At 35.7% G+C, this 12225-nt stretch overlaps 1 long non-coding RNA gene and 1 pseudogene across 1 annotated transcript in view; one reads left to right on the top strand and one right to left on the bottom strand.

Annotated features, from left to right (window-relative positions):
• Positions 1-9912: 9912 nt before the first annotated feature.
• On the bottom strand, positions 9913-10851 carry LOC138698956 (NADH-ubiquinone oxidoreductase chain 1-like; annotated as a pseudogene).
• Positions 10852-10943: 92 nt separating this feature from the next.
• Positions 10944-12225, top strand: part of LOC138698267 (uncharacterized) — a 37140-nt gene continuing 35858 nt past the window's right edge. The window contains exon 1 of the long non-coding RNA XR_011331809.1: positions 10944-11056. This is a non-coding gene — a long non-coding RNA (uncharacterized lncRNA). The remainder of the gene's footprint in view (positions 11057-12225) is intronic.

Here is a 12225-nt window from a genome sequence, read left to right as displayed (position 1 = left end):
ATGGCAATGGTACAAAGGAGATCGTGAATTTTTACTTTTTCGAAAGAAGGAAATATAATTACATATCACTATATATGCTGGATCACTATTTAAGTTATTTGAAGAGTTCAGAACCATAGTGGGCCAAGCGCCATTTACTGAAGACGTAGAAAACTAGGGTTAAATTAAGTTATTACCATAATTCAATGGAAACATATAGCAAGTAATATAAAGTTTATACAATAATACTAAATGATGTCAATCTTCATTAAACTATGGTTGGATGTAATAACAATTAAGAAACATGTTAAAGGAATTGTCATTGCACCAAATGTGTGGTCTCTGGATCAAAATGATGGCATTTTAATTATTTAAACACAATTTAAATTAAGTAAAATATTAAACGATTTATCCTTATATCAAACACGAATGTTCCCTGGATCAAATGTTCTATTTTAATTATGTAATTACTTTATATTTATTTCTAACGGGTGCAGCGGAGGGCACGGGTACGGCTAGTGTTAAAATAAAGTTTCAAGCTAATATTGTGGGTGATTCGCTTGTCACCTTTTCTAATAGAAAACAGTAGGTTAAATTCTTCTTGGGCTCTATTTACCTTCATCCTCTCCTTATGGTGATGTCATCGTGATCATTTCAATTCTATTCTAATATGCTTAAATTCTCTAATTCCTCTGTGATGTCATTGTGAGTTCTCCTGTCAAGCTATAGGGTGATATGGATACAGTCGATATAAAAATATCAGAATTCTTTCTTTGATATATAGGCTGTAACTGAATAACTTAAACGTATTCATAAACCAGTGTTAGCTATATGATATGATATGAATCCTGTTTAGCACGCTCGTAGCGCGGGCTAGCGAAATGTCTATGAATAGCACCCTAGATTTTTGTCCGTAGAATGCGTTCTGCACGGTTCATATAACGTACTTTAAGAAATAGTTGAGGAAGGTGAAACCTACAAAGTAGGACTTATTTTGTAAAGTACGTACGGTCAAAAGACCCGTGCATTGGATTTAAGAGAGAGTTCTGATAGTGTAGTACATCTGTATGTATAATATTGCAGAATAAATATCTGTCTATATATCTACCTATCTGGCATGAGGGGTAAGAAATAAATATGAAAGGTCTGAATGAAATTAGAACAGGAAGTTTGGCGATTTAATGTCCTAAATTGTGTTTTAGTGTGATGAAAATGTGTTTAGGGGATCATAGATATAGAGATCAGTTAGGAAGTTATAAATTGAAAAATGGCTAGTTAATAAATATAGTTACCGATTGAAGTTTATTGTAAAGAGATAAATCATAGAAAGTGATGTAGTGAAGTTTTTGAAAGATGATCTTAGTCATAGTATTTTCAATTTTCTGTAGTTTTTTCTGAGTGTTGATTGTGGTTAAGAAATTAATGATCAAACTAAAGTGAACTAGATAATCATGTCAATATTTAATAAAATGATTATAATGACGTATATTAGGTAGAAAAAAGATCACAATGAGTATAACCGTGTCAAAAGTTACAAGTTAGATGTAATGTAGAAAGACGGAATTATATATAAATTTAGTTAGCAAGATTAGAATGCTGAAAGGAACGTAAGTGTGGAACGAACAGATGGTGGACATTTAAGATCAATGATAAGAAATTGACTGCAGTTAAGTTAATAGCGAGAGTAGAGAGTTATTAGCTGTCGGGATTGCATGCTAATTGTAGGTATATGTAATAGAAAGTAATGGTGAAACCCGTTATACATAAGTTGTGGTACACCATAACTAATATAAATGTTGATGACAAATAATTATCCATCCATCCATCCATCCATCCATCCATCCATCCATCCATCCATCCATCCATCCATCTAGCTGTCTGTCTGTCTGTCTGTCTACCTTTATGAAGGTATGATTATGAAGACATTATTTCAATATTACAGTTGTAAAAAATTGGTTTCCGAACTTCAATTGCATTCTTAATGTTTTACAGGAATGAAATTCTAACGGCTCAAATAGTTAAAGATGACGTTGTAATTTTAGACAAGTAAATCTTTCAATATAGCGAAACCATAAATTAGACATAGTAAGTTGATTAATAAAATCAGTAAAGTTTCCATTCTTCTTCAAATTTACTGGTTCAAAGTGTTTACAAATGTGTAGTGTATATTTTAAATCGCACAGTTACTGTCATAATCACAAATATCAAATTGCATTAGATTCCAGTTAATTTGAAATTAAGAAATTGGAACTGTGGGCCAATGCTCCAATCATCAACCGACATTCATAATCTCAGAGTTTCATCTTGTTTTTAATCTTCAATCAGTGATGTGAAATGTTAAAAGTAGGTTTTACTGTTTATTGTGAGAACTCAAAAGCATTAACCTACCTTGTCTTGCACGTACACAGCACAACCGCATTACAGTGAAATAATCTAGTAGCCACTCACCTGAAGGGTCAGCATTCAATCTGCAGCAAATTCTTTGTATTTTCCCCGTTCCTCCGCTCCTTAATTTAGGACTACCATAACAGATTTAACAATTGCATGGCTTATTAAATTAGTCCCATTCACTGGTATTAACCGGAGCCAAAAAACAAATATAAAAATATAATATTCTATGTTTCCTCGGCTTGGATTCCGACAGTAAGCAGACACTTAACATCTCGGACGATTCGGAATTAGGGCCTACTTTCTGCTACTATCAAAAGGGCCAGACTGCTTAATCTTCCAGGTCACCTGGCTATCCAAACAATTAGGGTGCTATTCATAGACATTTCGCTAGCCCGGGCTACGAGCGTGCTAAACAGGATTCATATCATATCATATCGCTGACACTGGTTTATGAATACGAAAAACGTTAGTTCGCTGATCATCCACCGAAAGCCCGTGCTAAGAATGTCTATGAATAGGGCCCTTAGAGACTAACTAGCGAGATGCGAAAGATTTAGCACAGTAGACAACCCTTCAAGTTATGAGAGCGCGATTTTAAGAATGGAAAATATACAGCAATTAGTTCTTAAATGATTGATAAATCAAGTCTCATTACAAGATTGGAAGCCCGATTTTTCTTTGAATATGCTGACTTGTTATTCTCAGGAGCCAAGGAGCAATTTTGAAGTTTTTTTTTATCTCGTTCAGTTACTCTAATCATACCTCAATGTACTTAATTTTTTCTGAAGAAATTATAATATTTTTATTCTCTTGCTTTAACGGAGTCTGCTAATTAGTGTGTGTTTCCGCTTCTTTTATCCTTGTTACATTTTGTGAAGTTTAAGCACTAAATTGAAAACTATTCCTGATATTTTACCTGAATGTAAGAATGAGTAAAGATTATACGAGACGAAACGATTTCGGTAATAGTCCTTTGGGAGACGGATCCTAAGCATAGTGTAACTGGAAAAGTTCTCTAACATAAAATTTCTTTGAGCTTATATTTCTCGGAAATAATTTTATTATTTTTCAGAGAGTTGTTTCATAAAGACGACTTTTCAATTCTCATTTTAGTATCGAAAAGTCACTGATTTCCACATCCATAAATTAGCATACCTAAAAGTAAATTTCCGTGCCTATAACTACTTTTAAGCACGCTAATTACAAATACTAAAAACATAAATTGTTACCATTTATTTGTTATAAATATTCACAACACAATTATTTAAATTGGAAATTTGGCGATTTGATACATACATTAATCACTTCCGAATCATTAATTTTCCTTATATTTTATTACTTTCCCGTTATAATGTATATTCCAAAACTGCATGACAAGCAGAAAAAACTTCCTAACATAAAGCAAAACAATCACCATAACATATCCGAAGGCCATGAAATCTCTCTCTTTCCATACCATTGTAATACTCATTCGTCTTTAACACCAGAAGTTCGCCAATGCGAGAGAACGAATCAATAATTTTATTTCCTTTAAAATATAAATACATTAGAGATTCTCGAGGGACTGTCTAAAAAATCTTGTACAGTAGAAGCTCTATTATCCGTGGTAATGAAGGGGGTGGACTGGACGGTTAAGCGAAAAAATCGGATAATCCATACCATAAAATATTTTCGTAAATTAAGTGAATAATACTTGCATTTCTTAACTCCCTCCGTGTTCTTGTGCTTAACACGCCAGATAGTGAATCAAAAGTTCACTCATTCAAATCTGGTTGTCAACGACGGGATTTTAAGGGGCAAGGAAGTTCCTTGTAATGCTGTCAGCAAAAACATAGGAGTAATATAGGTCTCGTGTTGTAGATTTATATACTTTATACACTTTATTGTTGATTTTAATTAAATCGCGTACAGTTGTAACACCAATCTCATACTCTGATGCGAGATGAGCCACCGTTTCTCTTTTCCCGAACCACTCAATTATTTCCGTTTTTTTTTTCGATACTTAGCACATCACGTTTTCTTTTGATACTCATGGAATATATTTTAAATAGAAATTCTACAGTACGGAAAATCTAACAGGAGATCATACTGTGTAAGTGTCAAGGTTTGTAATAACATACTCTAGAAAAAATACGTACTGGTACTAATATAACGTATAGTAGTACAGGGACATCATTTTATTTTTACTTCAATTTTTATTGTACCTGAGTTTTTGACTGTACTTCACTCCCACCCCTTCTACTAATGAAGTTCAACTTCCTCCATACAGAACCAAGGCCGCATGTAAACAATACTAAGTTAGTGAGTATAGCACGTTCCAGAAATATGTTCGCGTTTTCCAGTAACGAAAGAGCTTTCAATATTGAATCATATTTTCGCACAGGTACTGTCCGTTTGCCTACGTCGCATCCCGATTTCCCCCACCTGCTTCTGCTCGCCCCTCTGTAAGAGCTCGGCTGTCTTAGCTCTTTTCTGGAAACATTAATTTCTGTTAGGAATTGGACGTTTACGTAATATTATACAACTGTTTAAAATAACTTAAATAAAAGGGCCTCGTTAAGTAATTAACTGTCACGTGATTTCCCCCCTATCTACGATCCTGCGGCATAACAACATAGACGGACAGTAGATAGCATGTCTGAGTAATTTTATCTGTGCGGGTCGGGCAGAAGTGAAGATTGAATTTACACTACGTAAGGTACTCTTTTATAGAGTAGATACAGAATTATTTCACATGAGTTACTAGTACGAAGGACGAAACTGTTAATTGGAAATAGATGCAATAATCTGTAGTGCGATAATATGCACAAAAGAACTGAAGCCTGTATCGAAATGAACGGCCACCATTTTCAAAAATGTGTTTAAATATCCATATTATGATTATTTTTCAATTTAACTTCAATCTCTATATTGTACGCTAATGTGCTTTAGACAGTATAATATACACTGCATAATGAATACGTTCGCATGGATAACTCAGTTCGTGAGTAAAAACACTTATTGTTAATACAGTACTGTATTTTGATTAAACAAAAACCTAATGAAAATTATCGAACTCAAAATCGCGATATTTCCTAGTTTACATAAATGGATGAACTACTTTTCTACCCTAATATACCTAGTAAAGTGATTTGTTTGTGTTTTACTCTAGTATCATCGAACTAAAATCGTGGAAGGGGGTAGCAAACGGTGTTTCCGGTTCTCTAAATGTATAGCCAGGTTAATATTAAAAATGTTAGTAAAAATAAAATGATGTCCCTGTACTTCATACATATGAAGAAAACGGACTATATATGTGTCTGTAACAAAAAAGCAAGAGAAAGATAGTCGGATAATCCAGCAATCGGTTAATAGGGTGACGGGTTCTACTGTATGAAACTCTTGCAAAACAAGGATTTTAAGCACTCACCATGTTGTTCAACCCCCTTTCAGGTCTGTGGATAATCTTCACCTTATATTATTTTTGATACCATTATCTTTTGAACATATTTACAAACACACATCTTGTGAACATGTCTACATTACACTTTCCAGTTGCAACAAATAATTTTGCATTGTTTCTGTTACATTTACAGTTTAAGAGTAACTACTGTATTTTAATACTTTTATTAACAGTAAATCTTCTTCTTCTTTCTCTCAGTTTAACCTCTCCCTTCTAGGTGCATTTACACGACCCACGCCACCCGGGCCTTACAGGGCCGCGACCTGTCGGGAGAGGAATTACTCTATGGATCACATAGCCTATATACTTTTTGACCACACAAGGACATGGAGAGCCTCCCCTGACGAGGGATCAGCTCAATGCCAGGGCCACCTCCGGTACAACACAAACATTTAACACATTATACAGCATTCACTCACACATATGAAAGGATTAAGGGAAGGATCGCCGTCCATGGCCGGACTTTCAAGAGGTACAATCCCGGCATTTGCCTAGAAATAACTGAGAAAACCATGAAAAACCTCAGTTAGGATTGCCGACCCCTGGGATCGAACCCCGGACCTCCCGAATGCGAGGCCAGCCCTCTATCAGTTTAAGTAATAGGTATTTTGCAACGCTGCTACAAGACGCATACTTCGCCTTAAACCTGAGCACCGCGGGGATAGGGTACAACGAGAAAGAAGTAGAATATAGAGTGGCCGTTCACATTTGTATCAGCGCTCTTGGTGGTACTAGCAGGGAGGGTAACGCCCTGGTAATAGCTTGAACTGCCGACCGCCATGTTTTAACTGGTAAGCTCGCTTTAGCAGAAGGAGATGTATAAGCACGTGGAGATTTTTAAATCCCGTAATTAAGATGACTTTTGTGTGTTCTGCTTATAATTGTAGCAACCGAAGCTACAAAACAAAGAATATGTCATATTTTAAGTCAGTAGTCTGCCATAATTTGATATCACTATACATATCATAACAGTTATTGATAGAAAGATTCTGTAACATGTTCATTCTTTTTACAGATTCCCACTGAAAAATGATTTGTTAACTAAGCTGTGGGCTTCACTAATGAAGAGAGAGAAATGGTTTCCCACAATACATAGTGTTTTGTGTTCCGCACATTTCGATACTGAACACATGTAGCCTATTTTGCAAACGAGAGGAGACGTTTGTTGCCCAATGCAATACTAAATATATTCGATTTTCCATCTCATTTAAAAAGAAAAGGGACTTCTAGGCTTCCACCGTAGAAGCTTTCTCTTCTGTGGCACAGGAAAATTCAGTAGAACATCACCAGCCACCAGAATTCAGGTCTGTATAACATACTGACATAAATATGACTTCATGTAGCCTATGTCTGTCCGACGAAACTGAAGGTTATGTGTTTTCCACTGAAAGCGTATTCGATCTCGTCTGCATTTTCATAATGCTACCATTAAAAAAAAAAAAAAAAAAAAAAAAAAAAAAAAAAAAAAAAAAAAAAAAAAAAAAAAAAAAAATTGTATTTAGACATTTGAATATGCTCATTACCTACGTTTCACTGTACCGACGATTCATTGCAGTAGAAAAAAAAGAAAACATGTCAATTCCAGTTAACTATGATGTATAGAATAAAATGTTGCTACCTGGGTTTACTGACTACTATTAAAAAAAAGTATCAGTAAAAATAGGGTATAAGAGTTATTGCGAAATAAAATAAGATTCACAAGATACTGCTATCCTGCACTACCTCTTCCGACTCATCCTACAGGAACCAAGCCCACTTTTGTATTTGTTTCACATTTTGAAGCTTTAATGTTAATGTAAGGTATAAGGAATAAAATGTTGCGTGGGTTCCCTTCCCAGTGGTAAAAATGGGATATATGAGATATTGCAATATAAAATAAGATTCACAAGATGCAACAGTCTTTTCAGCCTCGTCCTATAGCAACCACGCCCATTTGTATCCACATCTTAAAGTTTCGATATTAACGTAAGATGTATGGAATAAACGGTTGCTGCATGGGTTTCCTGACAGCTGTTAAAATAAAGAAGTGTTAGTAATGGAATATGTGGGTTAATGCGATATAAAATAAGATTCATAAGATGCAATATGATCTATACAGTCACTTTCCGTATTATCCTATAGAAACCACGCCCATTTGTTGACCAGTTAAAACATGGCGGATATAGGTTCAACAGTTTTCAAATATGGCGGTGCGATCGCCACTCTATATACTTATATATAGCTCGATGATGGGGTATAAGGGCAGTCTCCTCGTGACTGTCATCAGAGCTGCAGGGAAGAGCGTTTTCGTCTGTTGGCAAGTGCTAATGAATTCACAGCGATGTAGCAATCTTTCCTAGAAACAAAATCGATTTGTTGTTAAATGAAAACAAAAGACGATTCTATTCTTCTTACCTTAAGTATTTAGTATGTGTAATTACTGTTACTAAACTTTTATTATAATGTACATTTTCTTACCATCATTCACAGTAGCAGAGTGTCTGTCTCCGTAGCGTAGTTGGCATAGCGCTGGCCTTCTATGCTCGAGGTTGCGGGTTCGATCCCAGCCCAGGTCGATTATATTTAATTGTGTTTAAATGCGACAGGCCAATGTCTGTAGATTTACTGGTTTGTAAAAGAGATGCAGCTCTTTGCTTGTTTAATTCTCTATGAACTGAAACAACCCAGAACTCACCACGTGGAGGTGGCTGCATGTCGAGTTCCGCCCTGCCCATCCCAACCTCCCTACCATGTGGGCAAGTGCATTCCAAGATCCGATCCGATCCGATCCGATCCGATCCGATCCGATCCGATCCGATCCGATCCGATCCGATCCGATCCGATCCGATCCGATCCGATCCGATCCGATCCGATCCGATCCGATCCGATCCGATCCGATCCGATCCGATCCGATCCGATCCGATCCGATCCGATCCGATCCGATCCGATCCGATCCGATCCGATCCGATCCGATCCGATCCGATCCGATCCGATCCGATCCGATCCGATCCGATCCGATCCGATCCGATCCGATCCGATCCGATCCGATCCGATCCGATCCGATCCGATCCGATCCGATCCGATCCGATCCGATCCGATCCGATCCGATCCGATCCGATCCGATCCGATCCGATCCGATCCGATCCGATCCGATCCGATCCGATCCGATCCGATCCGATCCGATCCGATCCGATCCGATCCGATCCGATCCGATCCGATCCGATCCGATCCGATCCGATCCGATCCGATCCGATCCGATCCGATCCGATCCGATCCGATCCGATCCGATCCGATCCGATCCGATCCGATCCGATCCGATCCGATCCGATCCGATCCGATCCGATCCGATCCGATCCGATCCGATCCGATCCGATCCGATCCGATCCGATCCGATCCGATCCGATCCGATCCGATCCGATCCGATCCGATCCGATCCGATCCGATCCGATCCGATCCGATCCGATCCGATCCGATCCGATCCGATCCGATCCGATCCGATCCGATCCGATCCGATCCGATCCGATCCGATCCGATCCGATCCGATCCGATCCGATCCGATCCGATCCGATCCGATCCGATCCGATCCGATCCGATCCGATCCGATCCGATCCGATCCGATCCGATCCGATCCGATCCGATCCGATCCGATCCGATCCGATCCGATCCGATCCGATCCGATCCGATCCGATCCGATCCGATCCGATCCGATCCGATCCGATCCGATCCGATCCGATCCGATCCGATCCGATCCGATCCGATCCGATCCGATCCGATCCGATCCGATCCGATCCGATCCGATCCGATCCGATCCGATCCGATCCGATCCGATCCGATCCGATCCGATCCGATCCGATCCGATCCGATCCGATCCGATCCGATCCGATCCGATCCGATCCGATCCGATCCGATCCGATCCGATCCGATCCGATCCGATCCGATCCGATCCGATCCGATCCGATCCGATCCGATCCGATCCGATCCGATCCGATCCGATCCGATCCGATCCGATCCGATCCGATAATAATAAAATTGAGATAATTTAAATAATTAAAGTTAGAAAGCTTTAAAGAAAAATGTATGTTTTGAAAACATAAGAAAGAAGTTAAAATCTTCTATTAACTTTACTTAAATAAATAAATCTTAATACCCAAGAAAAACAGTCAATAATTTAATCATAAGGGTAACAATCTCCTACAAGCCAAATATATCAACCTATCATAAAGAATACGCGGTAATGTACCACGAGCCCAAATAAATATAAAACAAAGAAAACAAAGCCTAAAATAAGAACATATAGAATTAATATTACTAAACAAAAAAATGATACAAAATAATATTCTCATAAACAAAATACTAGCATATTCAGCCAAACAAATTAATGCAAAACCACCACTTCTATATTCAACATTAAAACCTGAAACCAATTCTGATTCACCCTCAGCAAAATCAAAAGGAGTGCGATTGGTTTCAGCCAAACATGAAGTAACCCAAATTATTGATAAAGGAAATGTAAAACAAATTATTCAAATGTCAATCTGAAAATCATAAAATATTATTAAATTATAGCTACCTACCAAAAATACAAAAGACAACAAAATTAAAGCCAATCTAACTTCATAAGAAATTGTCTGTGCAACAGCGCGTAATCACCCTAATAATGCATAATTAGAATTAGATGACCAACCAGCAATTATAACACTATATACACCCAAACCCAGTAAAAAAAAGTAAAAATAATAAACCCAACTCAAAAGAATTAAAACCAATAAAGTAAGGAATTACAAATCATACTAACAAGGACAGAAATAATCCAAAAACTGGAGCAAAATAATAACATAAATAATTAGACAAGAAAGAAATGTCTGCTCCCTAGTAGAAAGTTTAATTGTATGTCTAAAAGAGTGCAAAATTCCAATAAAACCAACCTTATTAGGACCTTTACGAATGTGAATATACCCGAAAACTTTACGTTCCAACAAGGTTAAAAAGGCAACACCAACTATAACAAAAATAACTTGTAAAATAAAAATAATAAATAAACCAAAAATCTCCCTAAACATTAATATTATTTATAGAATTAATCTATATTCAAAGATTCTAAATCCATTGCACTTTATCTGCCACAACAGTAGCAATTAATAATAATCTTAAACAAAAAATGATTCCAAATATCTGGTCCTCTCGTACTAAGATATACAATTTATTATAGATAGAAACCGACCTGGCTCTCGCCGGTCTGAACTCAGATCATGTAATATTTTAAAGGTCGAACAAACCTAAACAAATTGAAATTCTACACCCAAATTAAATCAACATCGAGATCGCAAACCCATTTATCAATGAGAACCCTAAAAAAAGAGTATGCTGTTATCCCTAAGGTAATTTAATCTTATAATCAACAAAATTGGAACAAGTATTCATAAATAAATGTATATTAAACAAAAAGAGTTAATTAATTCTTCCCATCACTACAACAAAAGATATCAAATATTAAATAAAATAAACAAACAAAATAAATAAAATAATATATATAAACTCTATATGGTCTTCTAGTCTTAGAAATAAATTTAAGCTTTTTAATTTAAAATTTCAATTCAACAAAAATAATAAGAAACAGTATATTCCTCGTCCAAACATTCATTCCAGTCCACAATTAAAAGACTAATGATTATGCTACCTTTGCACGGTCAAAATACCGCGGCCTTCGACACTAATCTGTGGGCATTCGTATTAAAATACAAGAAAAGATGTTTTTTGATAAACATGCGAGAATAAATTTACGTGCCTAGATCCTTTTAAATTCTTAAAAAAAATTTTATAATACAATTACAAAATTACTAATTCCATCATAATTACAAATAAATAATAATTTAATAACAAATTCCAATAAACAATTAAATAAAAATAAAAAAAAATAAAATAAAATAAAGTTTTAATAAACTTAAAATGATAGTTATTATAAAACCAACATCAATCAAAAATATAATAAAAATATGTTAGAGAGCTTATCCCCCATAACATTAATATTAATAAATTAAAAACTAATAGATAGAAATATAATTATATGAATTAAATTCATTTCTTGAAAAACCAGAAACCATTGAAGCCGAATAACATTTCACTACTAAATAATAATTATTAATAATTATAGAACAGTAACTAAAATAATTAATTAGATCCTTCAAAATCGGGAAACAAAAGTATTATAATATAATTTAATAAACCCTGATACACAAGGTACAACAAAAATCTACTTTTATAAATTAATCATATAAACCTTTACAGTAAAAATAAACTATAATTGAAAAAAATTTAATCAACAACAATATACAAAAACAATTAATTAATTTTAACATAAAAAAAATGAAAAAAAAAATATATAATATTTTCAGATTATATCGAAATACACGATAAAAATTAATCAGTGTAAATTA

Source organism: Periplaneta americana, chromosome 4 (assembly GCF_040183065.1).
Source record: "Periplaneta americana isolate PAMFEO1 chromosome 4, P.americana_PAMFEO1_priV1, whole genome shotgun sequence".
Classification (NCBI taxonomy): domain Eukaryota; kingdom Metazoa; phylum Arthropoda; class Insecta; order Blattodea; family Blattidae; genus Periplaneta; species Periplaneta americana.
Note: the sequence above shows the minus strand (reverse complement) of the source record. Positions and strands in the feature narration are given on the sequence as shown.